Raw genomic sequence first — 26,623 nt, 5'->3', positions numbered from 1 at the left:
TTTTTTGTGGTAGATGGAAATCACAGAATCAAAAACAAAACAAAACAAAAGAACATGAATCAGAACGAAATAATGTTGTTAACTATTTTATTAAATCCCCTGGACAGATGGACTTGGAATCCAGGCCTAAATGGTGTGGGCATCTCATTTGGGCTCGGCTTCTGAAGCGTTACCCTCCCATATAATGCATGGTCATTTTCAGAGATTTTGCACACTTGCTATAGCACCTGGGCAGGCCTTCTCCAGTACAGCACTCAGTATTTGGGGCTGCATGATTCTCTGTAGTGGGGCCATCCTGGGCACTGCAGGGTGTTGAGCCTCATCCCCGGGCTCCACTCACCAGGTGCCAGGACCACACATCCTCTCTTAGTTGTGACAACCAATACTGTCTCCAGACATTGCATAATATCCCCCAAGGAGGCACAGTCACACCCCTGTTGAGAATCACTGCGTCAGGGATAACACATTTTGTCAAGAATAAATGGCCTTTTTGTCCTGAATGCCGCAACTGGGTTTGATACTCAGAACAGCGGTCACACCTAGTTCTTAACAACAGTTCGCCATGTTCTCCGCCGTTTGCCCACCATGGAATGATTCACCCCAGGTTCCCCGGCTCCGGGTCCCTGTTGCTTCCGCCGCGGCCCCCTGGCTGCTGGGAGCCGGCTATTTATGCTCCACTTCCCCGAGCCCTTCCTGCCAAGAAAGTAGAGACCGTTCCCAGAACGCTCACCCGCGAGAGTTGATGGCTCTCCCTTGGGTTGCTTCCCCTGGATGGCGGTGTTCGACAGCCGACCCATAGAGTCCCTGTCCCTGACAGACGCCGTGACTCCTGACGTGGTGCAGACGCAGCAGCAGAAGTTCGGAGAGAAGCTCTCTCAGCAGCAAGCCAGTGCAGCAGCCGCAGAGGCAGCAGCCATGGCAAAGGTGGCAACCATGACACCAGATGCCCTTTCCCAGCAAAATCCACCAAAGAATGGAGAAGCAACAGTAAATGGGGAAGAGAAAGGAGCACATGCAATCAGTGAATGTGCAGGCTCTTGAAGTTCTTTGGGCCTCTCTGTGTTGATTCTTTTCTTCTAAATCTCGGCCAATCCGAATGCCTTCTTAAAATCTGCTATCAGCGTCTTCGAAGCTGCTCTCTAGTGTTTGCTTAAGATCTAGCCGGAAGAGCTTCCCCTTCCATTTTTTCAATCACAACCCTTCAACCTGACCCTCTTTATTCTCATCTTCAACTTTAGGAAATCGCGTGCACTGCTAATCTGGGAACGCTCCTATAACGCATGGTTATTGCCCATCATAAACAAAAGGGTTTAATTCGTGGACACGTTTGGTCTCAGCCTCTCGCCTTCCATGTTGAGTGTTTTTGGCCAAATTGTGGTATAATCGTTGAGCTCACGGTTTCTGCCGAGGGCACTGGGCCCCAAACACTGGACATCAGGTTATTTAGTCTTTGAAAAATCCGAGAACATCATTCCCTGTTAGGTAGATTGCCAGAGAGTACATGGCAAGTCAGTCAGTGAGTCTGAATTTCTATCCAGAGAACTTGTACATACTACTCCTCTATAAACCTGTAGAGATGCCACTTCAGCATGTATGTAAGTTCAGAGCATGCATATGTTCCATGCATGGTGCACTCGTGTGTGTGTGCACGTGCGTGCAGGCACGTTTGTGCACCAGCAAACAGATTTTTTTTTTTTTTTGAGACAGAGTTTCACTCTTCTTGCCCAGGTTGGAGTGCAATGGCATGATCTCGGCTCACAGCAATCTCCACCTGCCAGGTTCAAGCGATTCTCCTGCCTCAGCCTCCCAAGTAGCTGGGATTACAGGCCTGTGCCACCACACTCAGCTAATTTTGTATTTTTTATTAGAGATGGGGTTTCTCCATGTTGATCAGGCTGGCCTCGAACTCCTGACCTTAGGTGATCCACCTGCCTCAGCCTCCCAAATTGCTAGGATTGCAGGCCTGAGCCACTGCGCCCGGTAAGGCCTGAGATCAAAGTGAGGGCAGAGATGGTTTTTTTCTTAGGCCTCTCTCCTTGGCTTGTAGATGCTGTCTTCTCCCCGTTTCCACACATGGTCGTACCTCTGTAGGTGTCTGCGTCCTAATCCCCTCTTTCCATGAGAACAGTAGTCGCGCTGGGTTAGGGTCGACTGTAGTGACCTCATTTTACGCTGCTTAACCTTTGTGAAGTCCCTGTCTCCAAATATAGCCTTATTCTGAGGTCCTAGAAATTGGGGCTTCAAGATACAAATTTTATGGGGACACAGTTTAACCCATAACAGTCGCCATAGGTAATGTGAAAACATGTGGAGTGCCAGTCACACTATTTATGCAGAAACAGCTGGTGGCTAGATTTCATCCATGAGCTATAATTTGCTGGCCTCAATTACAAAGAGTAAATAATTGTTTTCCTGAGGAGCATTTAGAGACAGGGTATTGCTCTGTCCCCTAGGCTGGGTGCAGTGGTGTAATTATGCCTCACTCTAACCTCTACATACTGGGCTTAATCAATCCTCCCGTGTCAGTGTCTTGAGTAGCTGTGACCATAGGCATGTGCCACTGTATCTGGCTAATTTTTCAATTTTTTGTAAAAATGGGGTCTTGCCAAGTTGCCTGTGCTGGCATTGAACTACTGGCCTCAAGCAATTCACCATCCTTTGCCTCCCAAAGCACTGGGATTACAGGTGTAAGTTACCACACTTGGTCAAAATAACTTTTTGTTTTTTGGTGAAGTTTATAGAGACTATGAAATTATAAAGAAATCTGATATATTTTCTAAATTGCACAAAAGCCACAATTTAGTTAGACTCATTAGAAGTAGTATTACTTAGTACATAAAAACAACATGTTTCTGGAAACAAAAGTGCCCTTTAAATGCCTTCCTCTTGTATTGGTAAGCCACATGTCTCTTTATGTCTCCTGTGACGAATAATCACTGAAAGCCAATGGAAATAGATGGGGATGTTGAGATTCCTCCCAACAAAGCCACAGTCCTTTGGGCCCATGAGTCTGAGGTGTTCACTTGTGCCTGGAACTGTCAGTGATTTGCTAGCTTCCAAGTAAAGAAGTCAGGATTGGGGCACTCCAGGGTCAGGGAGATGCTAGCTGCTTGCCCTTCTCTGGAGTTCTGCCTTAAGGAATATGCACTCCCCTTCTTATCCCAGTTTGGATGGACCCACAAATGGGTGACTCTATGAGCCACTTCTCTATGGGTCTCATATTGTGCAGAAGCCATAGTTCAAGTCCTTTTCTCTGTGGGGTGAAGAGTAACACAAGGCAGTTAAAATTACCAAATGCAAAGATGGCAAGGACAGAAACAGGCATCCAACGGTATGAAAAAGGCAGAAGAGCACACGCGGACGATGTCACCTGGCCAGAGAGCAAGCTGTGGTGAGCTTTTCATCCCATTTGAACCCATTTGAACCAAACGCCAGAGGCTCCTGTGTTTTTTTTCTGCAGATCTGAAGACTCTGCAAAGATATGGAACCTGAATGAGAATGGCAACAGGGCCTCCACCCAGCTTATGTTAAGGCACTGTATACCAGAAGGGGCCATGACATCCCAAGTAACAAAGATGTCAGATGTCATTTCACTGGACTGGAACATAAGCATCTTCCACCCCCTGGGCACTTTGAAATTGGTAAAATCTTCCAGCCAGGCATGGGTTGCAGTGATGGAATGTGTGCAGACATAAGAGACAGGTGGTCCTATGTACTTAGGCCCAACCTGGGGGGCTAGCCACAGAGGTGGTCTTGGCTTCTAAGAGCTCTTAATAAGGCCACGTCAGGCAGACAGTGAGCTGGTTGTTTGGTAGCCATATCTTTGCATCGTGAACATGTTTTAGCAAAATGAGCTGGTGGTCTCATGGTGGGGAAATAGGCTGGGAGCTATGAGGTAGTTCTCCCGGGGAGACATGAGGTGCAGCCTAGGAAAGGTGCCTCTTCACCTTAGGATTTCAGCAAAAAGTGTTATGTGCATTGACACATGGGATGCACACAGTTCCACTGCTTTTTATTTTCTGCAAAGTGTCATGATAACTTTCATCATGGTGTTTTTAGTTCCATCACTCATTAGAGAACACAAAGTGGTGAATGGTTCCATTGTGTTTTCATTGCTCCCTTGTCTCCTTGATCTTCATGCCGCATGTTGATTTGAGAGCAGGGTGTGCTAACATTGCATGGCACCGACTTTTGTCTGAAGAACTTTCTGGACTTGGGATCCTGAGAGAGGCTCTCTGAGCTTCTTCGGTGCTCCCACTCCTAAGCTGTTTTTTGTGAGTTTGTATCTCTTTCTGGCCCTCAGAGTGATGGAACACTATTGGCTACAGGTTCATATGATGGTTTTGCAAGAATATGGACAGAAAATGATAAGTCCTGTACCCCTCGTGCTGGGGTCAGGTAAGAGGAGCTGCCATACATAACCCTTGATTGAACAGACCATGACAACAAAATCAACATGTTTGTTTTTATTAACAGGTAACCTGACCAGCACCTCAGGCCAACATAAAGGCACTATCTTTGCCCTGAAATGGAGCAAAAAAGGGAATTATATTTTGAGTACTGGTGTGGACAAAGTGAGTATTAGCTTAAAATATGCCCCTTTGGCCTGTAGGTGCTTATTTATTTGTTTGTCTTTTACTGTTTTGGGGGGTAGGGAGAAAGGATCACTCTGTTGCCCAGGCTGGAGTGCAGTGGCACCATCTCAGCTCACTGCAACTTCCGCCTCAGCAGGGTTCAAGTGATCCTCCTGCCTCAGCCTCCCAAGTAGCTGGGATTACAGGCATCTCCCACCGTGTTTGGCTACTTTTTTTATTTTTATAAAGACAGGGTTTTGTCATATTGGACAGGCTGGTCTTGAATTACTAGGCTCAAGTGATTCTCCTCTGTCAGCCTCCCAAAGTGCTGGTATTCCAGGTGTGAGCCGCAGTGCACAGCCACTGATTTCTTTCTTTCTTTTTTTTTTTTTTTTTCTTTTGAGACGGAGTCTTGCTCTGTCACCCCAGGCTGCACTGCAGTGGTGCCGTCTTGGCTCACCGCAACCTCTGCCTCCTGGGTTCAAGCGATCCTCCTGCCTCAGCCTCCTGAGTAGCTGGGATTACAGGCATATGCCACCATGCCCAGCTAATTTTTGTATTTTTAGTAGAGACAAGGTTTCTCCATGTTGGCCAGGCTGGTCTCAAACTCCTGACCTCAGGTGATCCACCTGCCTCAGCCTCCCAAAGTGGTGGGAATACAGGCATGAGCCACTGTACCCAGCCAATTTTTTTAGATCTAAAAATCATGTCTTTTCGGAACTTTTAGGTTTTGTGCTTCCCCTTAAGAAATGGAAACGATTGGTTTAGGCTTTGTTTTTATGATTTTGATCTTTTTGTTGATTTGTAGCACATAATCTCTTAATATATTCTGCTGTTCTCTAGACCCTTGTGCAGTTTCCTTTTATGGGAGGTACATGGTTCAGTGATTGATAGAGAGAAGAAAATATCCACATTGCATCTGTCAGTTGCTGGAAGGAGCCATGTGATGTGGGGAGTGCACTGCCTAAACTTTCACCTACTGAGGAACTTGAGTAGCACAGGCTGTGAGTGTTTCTCAGGCTTCAGTTGTCCTCATTTGATTAACTGCTGCTTCCCACTGTAGACGATAGATTTCTCTGAGCAGGAGTCAGCCTTCCTGGAAGAGTTATGCATTCCCAAGACTCACCAGGAATTCTAAGCCATGGCTTTGGGAAAGAAGCATTATCTAGAATTGAAAACAAACAAACAAACAAACAAACAAAAAAAAACTTACGTGTTTTTACATCAACTTTTGTTTCTACAACTGGAAACCATTCCTGAATAATGGACGATGATCAGGCTTTTATGAGACTTTGCATTTTGTGATAATGTCAGGATAACTTGAAAATCTTAAGTCACAGGTTTCTGTTGAAAGTTACTATAAAATGATAGACTTGACCTTGACCTTTATACATTATCCTACTCTTAGAGAAGTCATAATTGCATTTAGCAAACTGTGGCACACACAGGACAAGTCTGGCACCTCATCTGTTCTTTTTTTAATAAAGTTTTATTGGCACACAGTCACATTCCTTTGTTGGGACTTGTCCACATTGTTTTCATGCTGCAACAGCAGAGATGAGCAGCTGTAAGGGAGAAGACATGGTCTTCAAAACCTGCAATTCCTACTACATGGCCCTTGACAGAAAAAGCTTTCTGACCCCTAGAGTAGCATATAACTAGGTCAACAAATCATTCATTCATAAGATATCTCACTTTCTTTTATGTCAAGAAAACCTTCATTCAGACTTGGTAGCCTAGTGTATATTTTAAAAGCTGAGTTGTGGTTGATGCACTAAACATTCCCATTTAGCTACTATCAGATTTTTGTCAAGATGTTTTAATTTCAAGTAATGTACATACAAAGCAGTTTGCTGTGCATTCAGTAGGCTCTCAGTAATTGCTGCTTGAGTTATTAAAAATAACTTATGAAATTGACAGCACTTTTCTTTATCAAGCACTTCACTGTTGTGTTAACTCATTCAGTACTACCCAGATAGGAGACAGGCACAAGTATGATGAGTTTGTATATTCTCTGCAGTATTAGATTAGCTTTGGCATGGCTAAATAGAGTTATATACTGACATCTAAAGAAATGTTAATAGGCCAAGGGCTGACCAAAAACCCATGATTACCAAGTTTCAAAGACACTTCTCAGTTTCTTCTAAAAATGCCCACAGACAACAAACAATAGAATTCATTCTTCTTAAAGCAAAATCTTGACAGACAGAGAAGTGTAGTTCCCAATTTCGTTGAAAATTCCAGCTGATGAACACAAAATTCCAATGCTATTCATTGAAGTCCTTCTCTAAATAATCTTCCCCACATCAGTATAAGTTCATAAGAACTCATATGGTCTACATTGCTTTTCTCCTTACTGATAGGCCTATACATTGATGCCTGGTCCCAGTGCATGCCAGTGACTCTGCCCCCATTTTTACTGCCCCCAGTTCATAGAGTCACAGGCAGAGGCATTTTGAGAAATGGCTTTTTTTTTGCAGCCTTGCACTTGGAAAAATTCCAAAAAATCTTTAGAGATGCTTTGTTCTAGGTTTTTTTTTAACAGTTTTCTGCATTTGGGGATGAGGAAGAATTTTGGCAGTTTTTGCAAGTGTTGGTTAGGCATGCTCTGATCTTAAAACTGACACCAGCATCTCTGGCTGATGGGCTCATCAAATGTGGCTATCCAGATTGCTAAGTATAAAACATGCTGTACTCCAAAGACTGAGGATGGGAGGAAAAGAAAGCAGATAGTGCAGTAAGATTTTGATAATGCTTACATGTTGAAATGGTATCCTTTAGGGAATATGGGAGTAAAATAAAAGATTGTTAATGAATCTTACATTTTTTTAATTTTTAATGTGGATCCTAGAGAATTAGAACTAGTCCATGAGGCTTGCCTTCTATCTGCATCAGATAGTGCTGATTTATAAGGAGAGAGGCTCACTGTCTTTTCTCATAAGATACACGTTACTAGAGAAAACTTTGCAGGAGTAATTACTAACTTTCCCTTTGTTTGCAGAGCACAGACAACAATAATTTGGGATGCTCACACAGGAGAAACCAAACAGCAGTTTCCTTTTCATTCAGGTGAGTTTTTATGTTTGTATTTTATAATTTGAAAATAATTCAAAATTAGGCTGGGTGTGGTGGCTCACACATACAATCCAAGCACTTTGGGAGGCTGAGACATGAGGTTCACTTGAGTCCAAGAGATCAAGACCTGCCTGGGCAACATAGCAAGACCCTATCTCAACCAAAATTACAAGAAAAGAAAGGAAAAAAAAAAAGAAAAGAAAAGGGAAAGGGAAATGGAAAGGGAGAGGAAGAGGAGGGGAGGGGAGAAGAGGGGAAGGGAGGGGAGGGGAGGGAGCAAGGCATGGTGACATACACCTGTAGTCCCAGCTACCCAGAAGGCTGAGGCAGGAGGATTGCTTGAGCCCAGGTGATTGAGGTTGCAGTGAGCTATGACTGCACCACTGCACTCCAGCCTGGGTGACAGAGGGAGAGCTTGTCTCTAATAAATACAAACAGATAATAACAATAATTTAGACTTATGTGAAATGCCCCTTAAAGTAAATGTGAATACACAGAACACAGAGCCCAGGGAGCCTATTTGGTCAGAAGGAGAACCATTTTGTGGCAAGCATTGCTCATAAGGTTTGCAAGATACAGATGACTGTGGCACCTGTCTACTCACAACTCTCAAACACAGCAGTGAACCAGCCACAGAATCAGTGCAGCCCCCTTTCTTTTGTAATTCCAAGAGGGATACTGCTTTGGGGGCTCCCCAAAACCACACCCAGGATTGGCACTTTGCTGCAAGGACTCCCAGGACTCAGCATATTCACAGCTAAGGTTCCTAATAGCACAATAATTTAGTGCAACATCAGTAAAGGGAAACAATACACATGGCCAAATCCAGAGCTTCAAAGGCTCCACTCCCAATGGACTCTCACAGACTGTGCTGAATTCTTCCAGAAATAAGTTGTAACTATATCTGTGAAGTGTCTTCTAGCAGGCAAGCTCCATAGAGCCTCAGTGCCTAGGGTTTTTATTGGGAATTGGTTACACAGGCACCCATGGCCCAGCGCAAGCCAAAACTGCAGACCCTTGAAGGAGAGAGGGTGTGTGACATAAACTCACTATTTGCACCAGTGTTGGCAGAGTGAGCTACTTGCCTCTGTTAGTCAAGGGCAGGAACTCTTCAGACACCTAAATTCTCAGTCACTAGCCAAGGACTGGCCTTGCAAGCAGGCCTTTGTACAAGAGCAACCTGAGGCCTATGGTGTTAGTGCCTTCTTGCACAGATGTGAGGCTGCTGCTCTGGACATAACCACATCCATTTGCATGTGGGGGCCAGCCCAGGCCACATGCAGCATCTGGAGTCTAGAATCTGTAGAGATTCTGATTTACCAGTTTCCTACGTGAGTCTGCATTTTCTTTCCCAAGTTTCTTATCTGTGTATCTCAGTTCTGTTGTTAGATGTGGCCTCTTACATTAAAACAAAGACTGGTGGCCACCCCTAGAGCTAACAGACTATTGGAAGACTTTAGACTTGTTTAAAGTGAACGAAAGGGAGTAGGTGCCACTTCCCTTATTGACAAATGCCTGACACATCTTGAGGGAATCAATCCCTCAATGTCTGGGAGAAAAGTTGATTATTTTTTCACTTGTCCTTGGAGCACTGTCCAGGAGGAGATCTAAGTGTCTTTCCTGTCGGACAGTTTGGAGTGCTTAAATGGTATTCTGAATGGGAGTGCTAACCTCAAAAACTGTCCAAGATGGTACAGCACAACTCAGTGCCTGGGGAGGGCTCCAAGCAGGGCACATGGGTCCTGCAGGAAACAAGACCATGAGCCAGAAGTCCTGTTAAGGCATAATGCATGGGCGTCCATGTCTGTCATTCCACATGGTACCACAGCAGCGACTCTTCCTCATATAGGCAGTGCAGAGAGTGAGGGAGACCCAGGGAAGACACTGTTTCTGCCCTGCTGCCCTGGAGAGGGAGAGAATCTCCTCTGTGGCCACTCCTGCACAGCTTGGGACCTTCATCGAACACACCTCTTAGGGCTGCCAGTGAAATTAGTTTTTGGTGTTGCTTAAATTGAACACCATTGATGAGGCAGAAGGTGCTAAGACAAATAGCTCCAAATGCAGGCAGTGCATGGACTACCTCATTCAGGAAGTGTTTTTCACCCCAAAAGGGAAACTCTGAAGCTGCAGTGAACTGTGATCACACCACTGCACTCCAGCCTAGGCAATAGAGTGAGATCTCTTTAAGTTAATTTTTTAAAAACTAAATTTGAGAACTAAGAAATATAATGTCAGCATTGAAAATGCTAGTAGGTAGGTGTATTGGGCTGTTCTTGGATTGCTATAAAGAAATACCTGAGACTGGATAATTTATAAGAGGTTTAATTGGTTCAAAGTCCTGAAGCTGTACAGAAAGCATCTGCTTCTGGGCATGCCTCAGAAAGCTTACAACAATGACAGAAGGTGAAAGGCAAGCAGGAGTCTCACATGGCTAAAGCAGGGGCAAGAGACATGAGGGATCTGCCTCCATAATCCAGACACCTCCCACCAGGGCCCACCTCCAGCACTGGGAATTACAATTCAACCTGAGATTTGGGTGGGGTAAAATATCCAACCACATCAGTGAGTTTAACAGCCTGGGACAATATCAGGCAGCCTAAAAGTTATGTGCATAATGGGGAAAGAAGAAAGAATGAAACAGGAAAATCATTTGAGGTAATAATGACCAATTTGTTTCTAAATTTGGTGGAAAACATCATCATTTAATGTGAGAAGCTCAGGAAATCCTAAGAGGAATAAATATAAAAAGAACCATACCTACCCACCTAGGCATGTGGTATAAAACATCAAAGTCAATGACAAAAGAAATCCTAAAAGTAAGCAGAGACTGAAAATGTTCCCACTATATACCGGGGAACAACAATATGAACAACAACCAACTTAACAAATTCTTCAGTATGGGCTCGGAGGCTCTTTCTGGTCTTTCATCAAATCTCTCTCAAATTCTCCAATTTCTATGATCTCTACCTTACTTCTGCAATTGCCAGTATACTGTTAAACCATTTATTAGCCTTGACCTCCTGGGCTAGTGTCCAAAAATGCCCTGTGCCTCTGTCCTCCTAAAGGCATGTGCAGCCAAGCACCTCAATCTGTGCTAAGATCTTCCTGGAACACTCCCCGACTTAGACTCTCACAGCAGCCCTCAGTCTAACACAGATGCTTCTCCACCCTCCAGGCCCATTTACGTGTCCTCTGCACACCCTGTGGAAGATTCATGGCACCTCCTGAGCTCCCACTGCCCTTGTGAATGCCACACCCCTGATAGTGGCTGCTGGCCTGTATGCCTGCCTCTTCCAGAAAATACAGAGCACATCAACAGTGAGCACAGGAGGGCTCACGGTGTCTCGCCTTTTTCTCACCAGCAACTAGAATATCTTTCCATGGTTTGTGTAGTCCCCTGTTAAAGCAGGAAAGGATGATCACAGTCCCTGTAGATTTGTCATCATGCCAGTAACTTAAATGATGTAAATTCTTTTGTCCTCATTCCCCTACTGCCCACCTCTCCCTGCCCCTGTCCCAAGGGTCCCCACCCCAAAGGAAGGCACTTTCAGAACACAGGAACATATTGTCCTGTTAATATCTCCTTGCTCCAAAGTGACTCTCTTTTACTGGTCTAAACTTATCTCCCCTAACCCTGGACTAGTCTCAGTTTTTATTTTTGTTTTTGTTTGTTTGTTTGCTTTGAGATGGAGTCTCACTTTGTTGCCCAGGCTGGAGTGCAGTGGCATGATCTCGTCTCACTGACTGCAAGCTCTGCATCCCAGATTCACACCATTCTCCTGCCTCAGCCTCCCGAGTAGCTGGGACTATAGGTGCCCACCACCACACCCGGCTAATTTTTTTGTACTTTTAGTAGAGACGGGGTTTCACCATGTTAGCCAGGATGGTCTCAATCTCCTGACCTCATTATCTGCCCACCTCAGCCCCCCAAAGTGCTGGGATTACAGGCATGAGCCACCACACCCAGCCTATCCTTAAGTTTTTAATAGAGCTGCACACAGTATCCTTGGTTCCCAGCTGTCCTGCCCTGGACCTTGCCATCAGCATGGGACTTAGCCCTTTAAGTGGGTCTTACTGTGGCCGATGGCCCTAAACAAAGCTCCAGGTCAGTGGGGTTGAGTGGAGACCCATGAGCCAACTCTGGAGGCCACCCAGGAACTGGGACTTGGATTGGAGGCTGTAGGATCAACTCTCAGGAAAAAATTTGTTCCTTTATATGAGTTTGGATGCAGAGAGGCCAAGGTGACTGGCTCCACATTCTGGGCCGATGGGTTTTCCTTTCCATAGCTGCAGTGAGAGCCTCCCTTGCTAGCCTAGCACCCACATTGACACACATACTGAAGTATGCTCACACTCTCTCAGCTCCCTCTTCCGTGGACCCCTCCACCCTCCCTGGTCTCTCCGGGCAGTCTGCTCCTGGCACAAACATTCATGCTCACAGGCACCTAAGCATGTTCTCATCTCCCTCTTCAGCAGGCCCCTTCTGCCCTCCCTTGGCTCTTCCAGCAGGCTGCTCCTGGGTTATATATCCACGTTCATAGACACCTAAGCCTGCTCACACTCTCAACCTCTTCTCCAACCGGTCTGCTCCGCCCTTTCCAGATTCTCCCAGCAGCCTTCTGGAACAGACATCCATGCTCATAGACACATAAGCATGCTCACAGCCCCCTTTTCAATAGGCCTTGTCTGCCCTCCTGGCCATCCCAGCAGCCTGCTCCTGGAAGACACATCCATTCTCACAGACACCTTTGCAGGCTCACACTCTGTCAGGCCCCTCTTCAGCCAGCCCCCTCCACCCTCCCTGGGATTTCACAGCAGCCTGTTCCTTGGCCATCATGCTTCTTCCTCCATTTCCTGGGCCACCTATACCACAAAGAACACACAGGTGGCTTGTCACTGTCCCGTTCACACCCTTCAAAACTCAGTGTCCTTAGAAAGCAGTGTGACCATACAGTTTATCATACAAAATGGAGCCCTCAGGAGTTCGAAAATATTTAGAAAATTAATTTTCCATGTGAAATTAGTTAATTGGTAGGCCAGGACAATAGGAATCAGATAGTGGGAATGTATGGGGCATATGGAACCCTATTGTCACTCCTTAGGAAGGATCTTGCCCCATTTCTCCTGTGCAGGCTATTCCCCAGCTAAGCCTTTGCTGCAAGTGGTTCGCTTATATGTATCTGTTTCAGTGTGTCCTTTTCTGCCTTGGTCCCTGACAATTTTGAACTTTATCTTCCAGGGTTTAGCCTCAGGGTCTCCAAGTGTCCGGACCTGTAGTTTCTAGTGCTCACCCTGTGCTTTTATATATCTGGTTGTTTGCAGTGGATCAGGAGCCCCTGGCCAGGATTTTGCCAGTGTTGTTTGTTTCTGCTGCTCAGCACTTCCCTTTCATTTCCTTTGCACATGTGTATCTGTCTGTGTGCATTTTGGTCACCCGTCTTCCATCTAAGTCAGCCCTTACCCAGCTTGAACTCCACAAGAGCTGAGGCTTCACTTCTTGAGTTTATCCCTCCCTCCACTTCCACTCACCTGCAGGGACAAATGCCTTGTAAAGGGTGTAGGCGTAGGAAGGAACTGTTGGATTAAAAGTGCACAGAACTGGCTGGGCGCAGTGGCTCATGCCTGGAATTCCAGCACTTTGGAAGGCCGAGGCAGGTGGATCATCTGAGGTCAGGAGTTCAAGACAAGCCTTACTAACATGGAGAAACCCTGTCTCTACTAAAAACACAAAATTAGCTGGGTGTGGTGGCCCATGCCTGTCATCCCAGCTACTCGGGAGGCTAAGGCAGGAGAATCGCTTGACCCTGGGAGATAAGAGGTTGTGGTGAGCCGAGATTGTGCCATTGCATTCCAGAATGGGCAACAAGAGCAAAACTCGACCTCAAGAAAACAAAAACAAAAACAAATAAGTGCATAGGAGACCTGACATGGTGGCACATTCCTATAATCCCAGTACTTTGAGAGGCCAAGGCCAGAGGGTTGCTTGAGCCTGGGACTTCAAGACTCAAGACCAGCTTGGGAAACTCTATCTTGATAAAAATACAAAAAAAAAAAAAAAAAAAAAAATTAGCTGGACGTGGTGGTGTCTGCATTTTGTCCCAGACCTCTTAGAGGTAGGGGTGGGAAGACGGCTTGAGCCCAGCAGCCCGGCAGTTCAAGACTACTTTCAGCAACCTATCTCTATCAAAAGAGAAAAAAAAATTAGCTGGGCCTGGTAGTGCCTGCCTTTAGTCCCAGCAATTTGGGAGGTTGAGACAGGAGGATTGCTTGAGTTCAGGAGGTAAGGCTGCAGTGAGCTAGGATCAAGCCACTGAACACAAACCTGAGCAACAGCAAAACCCTCCCTCAAAAATAAAATAAAAATAAAGAATGCTTAGGAAAGTAATTTTCAAAGCCCAGTTTTAAAAATAACTGGTTTTATTTGCTGTGTTTTAAGATACGTGAACTCTTCACTTGCCTTCCTTCCTTGCAGGGATGTTTTCTTCTGAAAGAAATATGGATGAGAGTGGCTGGTGATGTATGGGATATGGATGTGGTTTTATATAAATAAAAAAGGCAAAGTGAGAAAAAGAGGAAACTAGAAGGCTGGTTGGGCTGTGCTCTTCAATTTCAGGCTGAAGCCAAAGGACTTCTGCAGCGATGGTGCTGTGCTGCTGTCCCCTGCTGGAAGGCGACCTCATCTACTCACAGGCCCTGATGTCTTTTTCAGACTCTGCTTTCTTTGAGAATGAGGTCAACATATCAAATGGGATCCTTCTGGAATGTTGCTGGCATCCTGCTCTGATGACATGACATTGAAGGTAGCGTTGGCATCGCAAGGAGTGGGCTGTTTATCCCAGACAAACCCCGGCACTCGACGCCAGTCTTATGGTCATTCTTCCATGAGGATTATCTGTTACTGACCAGGGTGAGCTTTATTTGTTACTGGCCAGGCTCCCTTCCTCTATTATCCAATGAACTCCGATTTCTCAGTGGGGTCCCGGTGAGAATCCAAGCCTTCCTGCTGGCTTTCTCACCACTGCGCACAACCCCGCCATGGGCCAGTAGTCTTACGTGTGCACCCCAGAGGAATTATGCCACATCATTCCTGGGTGCAGGAATGGCTTTTGCTCCTGTTGTGGCCGGTGTGTCCTGTAGATCTGGAATATGGAGTAGGACGCGTGCATCCACGATCTTTAGGCTCACAGCCAAGAGATCTATACCGTCAAGTGGAGCCCCACCGGGCATCTGCCAGCAAGCCAAAACCTACATCACGTTGGCAAAGTAAGGGCAGGCAGCACAATTGATAAAGCTCTGCCCTACATAACGACAACGGGAAATTTTGCTAAATTGTGTCCATGCGCCTGTGTTCAAGCCCTTCAGAGGAAACAAAGTGGTAGCTCACTTTGAAGGGGCCAAAACCATCCTGCCTTTGAGATAACCATGGTTTTGGCCCAGGTGCGGTGGCTCACGCCTGCAATCCCAACACTGTGGGAGGCCGGGGTGGGTGGATCACCTGAGGTTAGGAGTTCGAGACCAGCCTGCCCAACATGGTGAAACCCTGTTTCTACTAAAAATATAAAAATTAACTGGGTGTGTTGGAGCATACGTGTAATCCCAGCTATTTGGGAGGCTGAGGCAAGAGAATCTCTTGAACCCAGGAGGCAGAGGGTGCAGTGAGCTGAGATCACACCATTGCACTCCATCCTGGGCAACAAGAGCAAAACTCTGTCTCAAAAAACAATAATTCCTGTTGCTTGAAGAATATGTGTGTATGTGTGTATATATATATACACACACACACACACAGAGAGAGAGAGAGAGAGAGAGATAAAGAAGGTGGGGGGGAGGTGTCTCACCTTGTTGCCCAGGCTGGTCTCCAATTCCTGGCCTCAAAGGAGCCTCCCACCTCACCTTTCAAAGCACCAAGATTGCAGATGTGGTCCACCATGCCTGGCCTAAAAAAACTTTTTATATGTTTATTCTTAATTTGGCATTTTTCCAAATATGGTTCTCTGCATTAATTTAGTAATAATAGCTATTGTGTTTAAAATTGTAGGACCATTTTTGGCCAGGTGTGGTGGCTCATGCCTGTAATCTCAGCAATTTGAGAGGCCAAGACGGGCAGGTCACAAAGTCAAGAGACCAAGACCATCTGGGCCAATGTGGTAAAACCCTGTCCCTACTAAAATACAAAAAATTAGCTGGGCATGGGGTGCCCACCTGTAGTCCCAGCTACTTGGGAGGCTGAGGCAGGGGAATCACTTGAACCTGGGAGGTGGAGACTGCAGTGAGCTGAGATCTCACCAGTGCACTCCAGCCTGGCAACAGAGCAAGACTTCATCTTAAAAAACTGTAGGACCATTTTAATTAATTTGGTTAATATTCTTCAAAAATATTAACAATTCATATGTATAGAAAGTGCACAAAAATTAATGTGTATATATCAATTTGTTTCCCTAGTAAAAACATAAAAACTTTTCTATGTTTGTTTAATGACTATGGCTTTGTTTTTAATACATTTTAGAAGAGACAAAGCTCCTTAGATTATTATCTTTTGAAACATAAACGTTGGGAAAGACAACTCCTGGAGATCCAATGACACACGTTATGGAGAACTTTTTAAAACTGCCATATGTATGTGATTTTGCTTTTCCTCCCACCTTACTAGTGCTTCATTCAATTTTGCATTGAAACTGTGGGATGTGGAGCCAGGCATCTGAACCCACATGCTCAAGAAACATGATTCGCCTCTGCAAAGGAGGGAATCAGATATGCATTTATCTCAGTGAGCAGAAAGGTGACTGAATAGAATGAGAGGCAGGTTTGCCCTAAGAAGTTCCCAGCTTGACTTTTCTCTTTAGTTTAGTGAGTTGGGGGCCCCAAGATTTATCTTCCTTTCACAGATCCAAGAGTGCTTGTGGCCATCACCATGACCTGGAGTTTTGCAGAGGCCAAATCCCAACTGCAGGTCTTGAATTGGCAAGTGAAGACTCAGTGTTAAGCGAGCTATTGTCACATTTAGGGAAAATATGTATCCCATATCCTAGTGTTGTCTGGAATTCATCCTGCTAATTTTCATTTTTCTCTTTACTTCTTGCCAAGTAGAGCAAGTGTGTTCCCAGGAGGTGAATCTGGGCACCCTGAGTGGTACTACAGAACCCTGGAATGCTCCAGGAAGAACTGCTTGGGAACTGGGCAGATATCAAACCATGTGGCAGAGTTCCCTGTGATAAATGCAGGCATGGCAGGCAGCTTTGGTGGCTCCCTGAAGAATGCTAGTGGCAAATGACTAGCTTTAAAGAGGTTTCTTTTTGCTGTACAGCAGGGGTCCCCAACCCCTGGGGAACCAGATGCACAGCAGGAGGTGCATAGGAAGCAATGCATCTTTACCACCTGAGCTCTGCTGCCTGTCACATCAGTGGTGGGGTTAAATTCTCATGGGACCAGGAACTCTATTGTGAACTGTGCATGTGAGGAATCTAGGGGGCGTGCTCCTTAGGAAAATCTAACTTGCAAAATTGCCCTTGTTTGATGAGATGAATGCGCAGGAATTTTGTCATGGTAGAAAAGGACCCTCTGGTCAAATTTTTTTCTGGGCTTTTTTTGTGCTAAAGGTTTGACTTTCTCAAAACCACTTTCCTAATACAGATGCTTTCATTCTTTGGTCCTCCTGCAAGAAAAAATGCCCTGAGCATTAAAAAAAAAAGGAACAAAAACTGTTGTCATGACCTACTGCCCAGTTTGCTTTTGCTTTCACTAGACCCCTTGGTAGACATTGCTTTGATTGTGCTTTGCCTTCAGGATTGTTACAGTAGGTAGTCAGACATGAGTATGGCAGGAAAAGGTCTCCCTCCCCAGGAATGCGACGTGACCATCAAGTGATTGTCAGATGGTTGGTAAACTGACCCTCCTTTAGGAACACTTGACTGGTAAGAGAGGAGACTGCCTCAAATGAGCATAGATACAACTCCAAGAAACACATTGCAGATATGGCCCCTCCCAAATGCTAACAGGCCACTGTGCAAGCAGACAGTGTGCCCCAAGAGAAGAATCATGGAAGAAGGGATGCAAGACCACAGAAACCATGCCAACATATAAGACCCCAGGTCAAGGGCTAAAGAGTGCACTTCTTCTCTTAAGTTGCCTGCTTGGCGCTCTTCCAAGTGTACTTTACTGTGTTTCATTCCTGGTTCTAAAGACTTTTAATAAACTTTCCCTCTTGCTCTGAACCATGCCTCAGACTGTCACTCTGCCTTATGCCTCTCAGCGGAAATCTTTCCTCTGAGGAGGCACAAAGTGAGGTTCCTTCAGAACTGTGTGGATTTACAACACTGCTAACATGAGGAGGTTTGGGGGTTCACTCCAGGACACACTTCCTCGAGGAGGAAGTAGGCACTCAACTGTTTACCAGCCCCAGCCCAGAAGTCTTTTCCAAGGATGCTGTCAAGGGCTTCATTCCTGTTATCCTTTTCTAACCATTGCCCTTAACTGATTCCCTGTGCTGCACTCCCCGTTTTCTTTCTTGAGAAAAGACGATAGCCAAGTGCATTATGGGACTGGAGCCTCTTCAGTCTGCACTCAGTCCCTTCCCTCTCCTGTTTCCTCTCCTGTTCCTCACACACCTCCGTAGACCTCCAAGGGCACTCCTGCAGCCAACCCAGGAGGATCCCAGCACAGAAGTGAAAAGTCACCTAGTCCTAGTGCTGAGCTAACAAATGAAGGCACAGAACTTGAGCCAGCAGAGCCTTGCACATTTTCATTTATTGAACCTGCTCACTTTCTGCAGCTGTATTCTGCTGATATCTCTGAAGGATGACAAATAAAGTCAACTGTCCTGAATAATTCCAGGAGACAACATGTGTCACTGTCTAAGACTAAGGCGTGGGGCCACTCCCAGTAGCCATGTCCCCAGAGAACTTCCCTACTATTTACCTGTAGTCACTGTCTTTGGAACAGGATGGGGTTGGCCATGAGGACCAGCAGCAGGGGGCAGTATATGGTGCATAGTGGGGGATGGCATGGTTAGGCCCGGCTCACACCTGAGAGAGGAAAGTCAAGTCATTCTTCTCAGAAACAAAGCTTTGGCCACTTATCTGGAAGCCAAGATAAGAGGACAAGAACAACAAAGGAAATGCATAAACCTGCTTCTGACTGCCCAGAGGAAATATGAGTCATTTCTCATGTCTGGAACAAGCAGTTAATTGTAGGTAAGTAAGGGAGATCAACCATGTTTCTGTCTCAGAAATGGGTAGTCCTCTAAGGTGTTCTACTGGAGGGAGTTTTTGAAGGTCCCTGCTGGGAAAAGATCTCAAAAGAAATGACATTCTGGGATGGTGGATTCCCTGCACTGGGTCTTAATGAAAAAACACAATTTAAGTAAAGACAAAGGCACTCCATTAAGTAGTTAGGTTTTGAGTGCTCACAACATGGCTTTGGGCAATAACATGAATAAGATACAGTTCCTGGGCTTGATCAACTCAAAATGTACCAGCTACATATTTCAGATAAAATGTATTCTCATTGTTATAGATAACAATAGTTTCAGAAGCTCTTGTCAGAGAAAAGGAAAATGATTTCTACTGATGGGTCATAGGAGTCACTGGTCACCATAGAATGTCCCAAGGGCCTCACAAACATATGTTACCAAGATAACGACTATTAGCTGGGAAATGCTTCATGTAGGAGAGAAGCAAAATGTCACAGAGGAAGAGAGAACTGAAGGGAAAGGGGTAGGAGGAGTGCTCCAGCTCAACCAAAGAGGGAGACAGAAAAGCAACTGACCAAACAGCCTCATGGCCACAGAAGGAGGGATGACAAAAATAGATGAAAGCACTGTTAATATTCACAGAGTGGTCAAACCAGAAGAGTGAAGGTGACAGAAAGTGTAAAAAAGAAAAAAAAAAAGCAGGTATGAAAAATGCAATACCCATCTCCTCTTGCCATATAGGAAGGATTACTACACCACCTCTCATCGCTGCCACCTTCTTTTAACAGGTGGTTTTATCCTCAGCTGTAGAGGCTAAAATTCAGCCTAAAAAGCCTTGAGAGGAGAAAGTGAAACAAGAAAAGGAAGAGAAGTGAAGTGACTCTGATGCAAAGACAGAAAGAAAATGACACATAGGAGAGTGAGGTTGTGTGTGTGAAGAATGCTGAAGGCCCTGGGTCATGCAATGTGAGGATGAAGAGATCATCACAGATAAGTTACTTAAAAGAAGCAACTCCCAAAGACCCTGGGAGCATCTCAGGGTTCCCTGTGAGCCCTGCAGTAATGGCACTCTCAGGCTCAGAAGCAACTTTGCCAGGAATCTCTAGGGTCCCACAGGCAAGGGAGTGCAACAGATACTCCCTTTCCAACTAGGTACATTCTGTTATAATAGCTGTTGATACTGCATCTGTCCTCTTAAAGTTCCCTAGGAAAACAGACCATACAGATGGATCTACCACTGAGCTCCCTGCTTGTATTTATGGTTGACATGACAATACCCATTTGGAGACATTTAATTGAGTTGCTGCAAGAAGCCAGAAAAGAGAGAGAGAGAAATGATCTACACCATGGGTCAGCAAACTTTTTCTGTAAAGGAACATACAGTAAATATTTTTAGCATCATGGGTCAAACTGTGTTCTCTGTTGTGACTACCACTCAACTCTAACTTAGTGCAAAAGCAGCCACAGGCAGTACATAAAGAAATGAGTGTGGCTGTAATCCAGTAAAACTTTATTTACAAAAACAGATGTGGCCCAGGTTTGTCCTGAGGGCTGCCATGTGCTGATTCCTGTCATAAAATCACAGATAAAGACACTTGTTCATTGCTGTTTTCCAGTTTTCCACTGGAAGTTAGAGTATATATCCTTGGAAGGACCTTGGCTTTACAACTGAGGGTTGCACAGACAGGAATGTAAACTTGAGGAAATGCCTTAGACAGTTACAGTGGTTACATCTACCTGTGTCTGTTGTTTGGCAGTTTCAGCGGCCACATCCCCCTCTGTGCACAATGGAAGAGAAGCGAGAAACCACAGGAAGAAGAGCTGTAGAATGAGCTTTTCACAGGGCTCCCCTTGGCTTCTTCCACATTATCCTACACTCATTCCATGCATGCTAAACTCACCTGATCATTCAGAAGAAGCGTGAAGAACAAAAATTTAAAAGTGCACAAATACGGATGCTGGGAATACACCAAAAATTCTGCATGCAGACTTACATGAAGGGAGATATGCTGAAAGCTTCATATGCGTGCTTGTGTGCACAGGCACCTATGCACGCAAATAAGAAAAGCAGAAGCAGAGAGAATGATTCCAGGGTCCAAGCTACTGGAGTCATCCCTCCATGTCTGGGCTGTGAGTGTGGCCCTGAGACAATGGCCTGACCTTCAAGGAGCCCACTCTGTGGGTCAGGGTTCTGCATTCTCTGCAAGAGGCCCCCTGCAATGAGGGGCCAGGCATGGAGCCACCTAGTGTACTGGAGTCCTCCTGGATTCCCTGGACATGAAAGGGTAGTATAGTATGGTGGCTCCCTGCACCCTAGGTCAGGGTGGTCAGGCCCCATGCCATGATATGGTGCAGCAGGATGGTACTGGGGGGAAGCACAACAATGACCACAGCACAACAGGGCAGAGAGCCCAGCCTGGAACAGCAAGGTGAGCTCCTGCACTCTGGATAGGTCAGGAAAATGTACACAAAGTAAAGCCCGTCAGCAAAGAGCTTCCTTACGCTGCTGAGGTTGGTTGGTTGTTTTCCATTGAGGTGGAAATCACACCACAGAAAATTAACTATTTTAAGGTGAACAATTTAGTGCAATCAGTACATTCACAATACTGTGCAGCCATCACCATTGAAAACACCAAAATGGTTGTTTTGGTTTCTGTGTTATTGTAGGGATGGGATGTCACCAAGTTGCCCAGGCTGGTCTCAAACTCCTGGCCTCAAGTGATGCCTTGGCCTCCCAAAGTGTTGGGATTACAGGCATGAGTCACCATGCCTGGACAACCAAATGTTTTCTTCATCCCCCAAAGAGATACCATATCAACTAAGTGGTCACTCTCTTTCCTCTCACCTGCTTTTATGTATCTGTGGGTTTGCCTGTTCTGGACATTTCATGTAAATGGTAGCATACACTGTGTGGCCTTTTGCATCTGGCATCCTTCACTTACCATAACAAGCAAACCCATGTTGTACCATGGATCGGTACATTATTCCTTTTTGTGACTAAATATCATTCCATCGTATAGTTAGACCCCACTCATCCTTCAGTGGACATTTAATTTGTTTAACCCTTTTGCCTACTATAAGTAGTGCTGCTAGGAATATGTCTCATGTACAAGGATTAGTTTAAGGCCAGGCACAGTGGTTTATGCCTGTAATACCAGCACTTTGGGAGGCCAGGTTGGAAGGATCACTTCAGTCCAGGAGTTCGTGACAAGCCTGATTAACAAAGCCAGACCCTATCTCTGCAAAAACTTAAAAAATTAGCCCAGCATGGTGGTGTGTGCCTGTTGTCCCAGCTACTCAGGAGACTGAGACTGGAGATTGCTTGAACCTGGGAGGTCGAGGCTGCAGTGAGCTATGATTGCACCGCTGCACTCCAGCCTGGGTGACAGACTGAGGACCTTTCTCAAAACAAAAATGTATCTGAGTTTCTGTTTTCAGTTCTTTGGGTGTATACGTAGGAGTGGAATTCCTGGGTTAGATGATATTTCTATGTACAGGATTTTGAGGAACAACTGAACTGCTTTCCACAGCAGCTGTACCATTTTACATTCCTACCAACAATGCCCAAGGGTTCTAACTTCTCCATATCTATTCTATGCTAAGCCTATTTTACAATTTTGATTGTAGCTATCCTAGTGACAGTGACTGCAGTTTTTGAGACTTGATCTAAGCAGGACCCATCATGATAAAACCACGGAATAGGAATTTCTGCTGAAAGTATACACTCTGATGGCATTTTTCTGTTCTCATTGGCTATGGTTTCAATGTTTGTGTCCCCCACAAATTCATGTTGAAATCCTAATCCTCAAGGGGATGGTATTAAGAGGTGGGGGCTTGGGAGGTGATGAGGTCATGAGGGTGGAGCCTCATGAAAGTTATAAGTGACCTTATAAAAGGGACCCCAGGGAGCTCTCTCACCCCTTCCACCATGTGAGGAAACTGTAAAAACTCTCTGTCTATGAACCAGGAAGTGTGTTGTCACTGAATCTTCCATGCCTTGATCTTGAACTCCCAGCCTATAGAACTGTGAGCAATGCATTTCTGTTGTGTATGAGCCACCGCTAGTCTGTGATGTTTGTTACAGCAGTCTGGACAGACTAAGGCACCACCTCACTAGTATGGTACTTGCCAGGTGCTCCTCCCAGTCCTTCAAACCCGTACAGCCTCCCCACTTATTCCTCCTATAGGCTCATCCCAGGAAGATGCTCTGAGGCTCAAGAAGTCTGAACCCTGAATCCAAACATCTGGCACATTAGTACCTGCACTACCTTGGCCAGACACTTTTCTCAGAATTGTGGGTTGCTTTTCTCAGTGGGGTGAACAAGGAAATCCTTTTCAGCCTGCCTGTGGCATTACGCTAAGGGCTGGGTAGACGTCAGGACCGGCTGCTTTCTGCTTCTATGCTGCTCTTCAGGGCAGGCTGGCCATCCGTGCCTGCCTCCACTTTCCCACAATGCTGGGCCTACCCTTCACACCTGGCTGTCTTCAATTTGAGGACAATCAGAAGTCCCCAGCAGTGGGATTTACCAGCATCCTATGCTCAGGGAGCGTGGAGACATGTGCTGGACCATCAGCACCATCACTCTAGGAATTGCCTTTGGGTGTACATTTTGTACAGGGGAAGAGGGGCCAGTGATAGGAGGGCCTTCCTACAACCTTAACTTACAGGATGGCTGTCAGCTTGTGCAAAAGTAACATCCAGTTGAAAGGAATGAAGTACTGATGTATGCTGCTACATTGGTAAACCTCAGAAACAGAATGCTGAGTGAAAAGCCAGATACAAAAGGTGCACATGTTGTGTGATTACACTGACATCGGGGTGGCTGCTAATAGGTAGAGGGTTTCTTTTTGGGATAGAGGAAATGTTTTGGAACTATCAGTATTGGAGCTAACTGATGTATAACTCTGCAGATGGCACTAAAAGCCACTGAAATGCACACTTTTGAAGGTGACTGTTAGTATTTAAGTTATATCTCAATTAAAGAATAATAGAGTTGTAGCTGCACAGTATGTCTCACTCAGTGTACATTGGCTGAATGTTTCCTGAGGAAAGATCATGCATGTTCTAGGCACTGGGGACGTGAAGATCCCTGCCCACATGGGGGTGACCACCTCGAGAGGGCAACATACAAGAAGCAGTGTAATGTCCCTGCCTGTGCCCCTTCTGGGGGCTAGTCCCACAGGCCCTGCTTGGATGAAGAAGATTTTACATGAAATCAAGCTTGGAGCTGTGATTAATTTAAGGCAAGTGTCCGCCACCTCCAGTTGCAACCATACTGGTTCATGGCCTGTTAGAAACTGGGCTACATAGCAGGAGGTAAGCAGCAGGCTAGCAAGTGAAGCTTCATCTGTATTTACAGCCACTCCCCGTCACTCGCACTACCACCTGGGCTCCACCTCCTGTCAGATTAGCAGTGGCATTAGATTCTCATAGCATTGCGAACCCTATTTGTGAACTGCACTTATGAGGAATCTGAGTTGTGGGCTCCTAATGAAAATCTAATGCCTGGTGATCTGTCACTCTCTCCTATCACTCCCAAATAGGACTGTCAATATTCCTGTAACTAACAGGAAAACAAGCTTGGGGCTCCCACTGATTCTACATGATGGTGAGGTGTAAAATTATTTCATTATATATTACAATGTAATAATAGCAGAAATAAAGTACACAATAAAGGTAATGCACATGAATCAATCCAAAACCATTCCCAGCACCAATCCATGGGGGAAAAACATTGTCTTCCATGAAACTGGTCTCTGCTGTCAAAAAGGTTGGAGGCTGCTGATCTAAGAGACAAGACTATGGGGCTATTTTTTCTCTTTATAATAGACAGGGTTACTCTCTGCCATTCATACTGGGGTACAGTGGCATTATAAGTCCTCACAGTAACTTCAAACTCCTGAGCTCAAGTGACACATCTCCCTCAGTTTCCCAAATAGCTAGGGCAACAGTGCACACCACCATGCTCCACTAATTTTTTTTAATTTTATTTTTAGTAGAGATGGGGTCCTGCTATGTTGCCCAGGCTTATTTCATACTCCTGCACTTAAACCATCCTCTTGCCTCAGCCTCCTAAAGTGCTAGGATTACAGGTGTGAGCCACCACACATCACAGCTGGATAAAACTATGTATATAAGTTAAAGTGGACAAACACTTGTGATAGCCCAAATAAGTTTCCCTAAAAATGTCCCTGTCCTAATCTCTGGAACCTGTGACTATGTTTCCTTATATGGCAAAAGAGACTTTGTAGGTGAAGTTAAGGATGTTTGAGATGAGGACGTTATCCTGGATTATCTGGGTTGGCCCAATGTAACTGCCAGAATCCAGGAAAGCAGACTGTCAGCTGCAGAGAACCAGAGAGATAAGAAGGACCTAAACCACTGTTGCTAAGAAGAGGTCATGAGTCAAGGAATGTGGGCTATAGCCAGGCGTGGTCCATACCTGTAGCCCCAGCAAGAGGATTCCTTGAGCCTGGGAGGTTGAGGTTGCAGTGAGCCAAGATGGCACCATCACACTCTAGCATGAGTGACAGAGCAAGAACTTCTGTATTTATTTATTTTTATTTTTTGAGACAGGGTCTCACTCTGTCACCCAGGCTGGAGTTCACAACATAGCTGCATTCTCCATCAGAGTTTATGTGTGGACACTAATTTTTAAGTTTCATGTATACTCACATGCCAGGATTTTTTTTTCTTTTGATTTCTAAAAACATTTTGAGGCAAGGTGAGGTGGTTCAGGCCTGTAATCCCAAAATTTTAGAATGCGAAGGTGGGAGATCTCTTGAGCTTAAGAGTTGGAAACCAGCCTAAGCAACACAGTGATATCCCATTTCTACCAAAAATTTTAAAATTAGCCATGTGTGGTGGTGTGCACCTGTAGTCTCAGCCCAGGAGGTTGAGGCTGAAGTGAACTATGATCCTAGCCTGGACAACAGAATGAGACTCTGTCTCAAAACAAACAAACAAACAAACAAACAAACAAACAAACAAAAACCTAATGTGTAAAACCATTCTTACCTCATGGGCCTTAGAATATGGGCAAGATTTTGTTCATGGGCTGCAGTTTGCACAGCTATGGTGGAAAAACCAAGCCCAAAAAAGCCTGGATAGGGAGGGGATTTAAGGTCACAAAACACGTCGGAAATATATGGTGCAAAAGAGGAAAGAATTTGCAGGGACTCAGTCCTGTAATACCAGCATTTTGGGAGGCCCAGGTCAGGAGTTTGAGACCAGCCTGGCCAAAATGGTGAAACCCCCTCTCCACTGAAAATATAAAATTGAGCTGGGTATCATATTGCATGCCTGTAGTCCCAGCTACTCTGGAGGCTGAGGCAGGAGAATCGCTTGAACTTGGGATGAGGAAGTTGCAGTGAGGAGCAATCACACCACTGCACTCCAACCTGGACAACACAGCCAGCTTCCACCAAAAAAAAAAAAAAAAAAAAAAAAAGCATGCACATACACACACTGTTAACTGTGAGTTTCTCCCTGGTGCAATTTTTGCTCAGCTGCACTGTTTGAAATTTTCCTGTTCAGAAACACAATGAATGGATTTTTAAAGACCGAACCTCACGTGGACAGGAATTTTTACCTACCATTTTGCATGGAAAAATTACCTACTCGTTCAGTCTGGTCCCGAGGGAAGCGTCTCTGCTTCCCTTTTCTCTGTGCTTCAAGTGTTCAGAAGCCCAATCCAGCCGGAGGGTGGTGCGCCATCACTCAGGCACCGATCTAGTTACAACTCGACTGCCCTATGTCCTCACCTGGGCACTGAGCAGGTCTTAA

The 26,623-nt window shown here is 45.4% G+C and overlaps 1 pseudogene; it reads left to right on the top strand.

Moving 5' to 3' along the window:
• The first annotated feature begins 771 nt into the window (after positions 1 to 771).
• On the top strand, positions 772 to 26,623 carry LOC129530329 (F-box-like/WD repeat-containing protein TBL1Y; annotated as a pseudogene).

The sequence above is a fragment of the Gorilla gorilla genome, chromosome Y (genome assembly GCF_029281585.2).
Source record: "Gorilla gorilla gorilla isolate KB3781 chromosome Y, NHGRI_mGorGor1-v2.1_pri, whole genome shotgun sequence".
In the NCBI taxonomy this organism is placed as follows: domain Eukaryota; kingdom Metazoa; phylum Chordata; class Mammalia; order Primates; family Hominidae; genus Gorilla; species Gorilla gorilla.
This window is presented reverse-complemented; position numbering and strand designations above follow the sequence as displayed.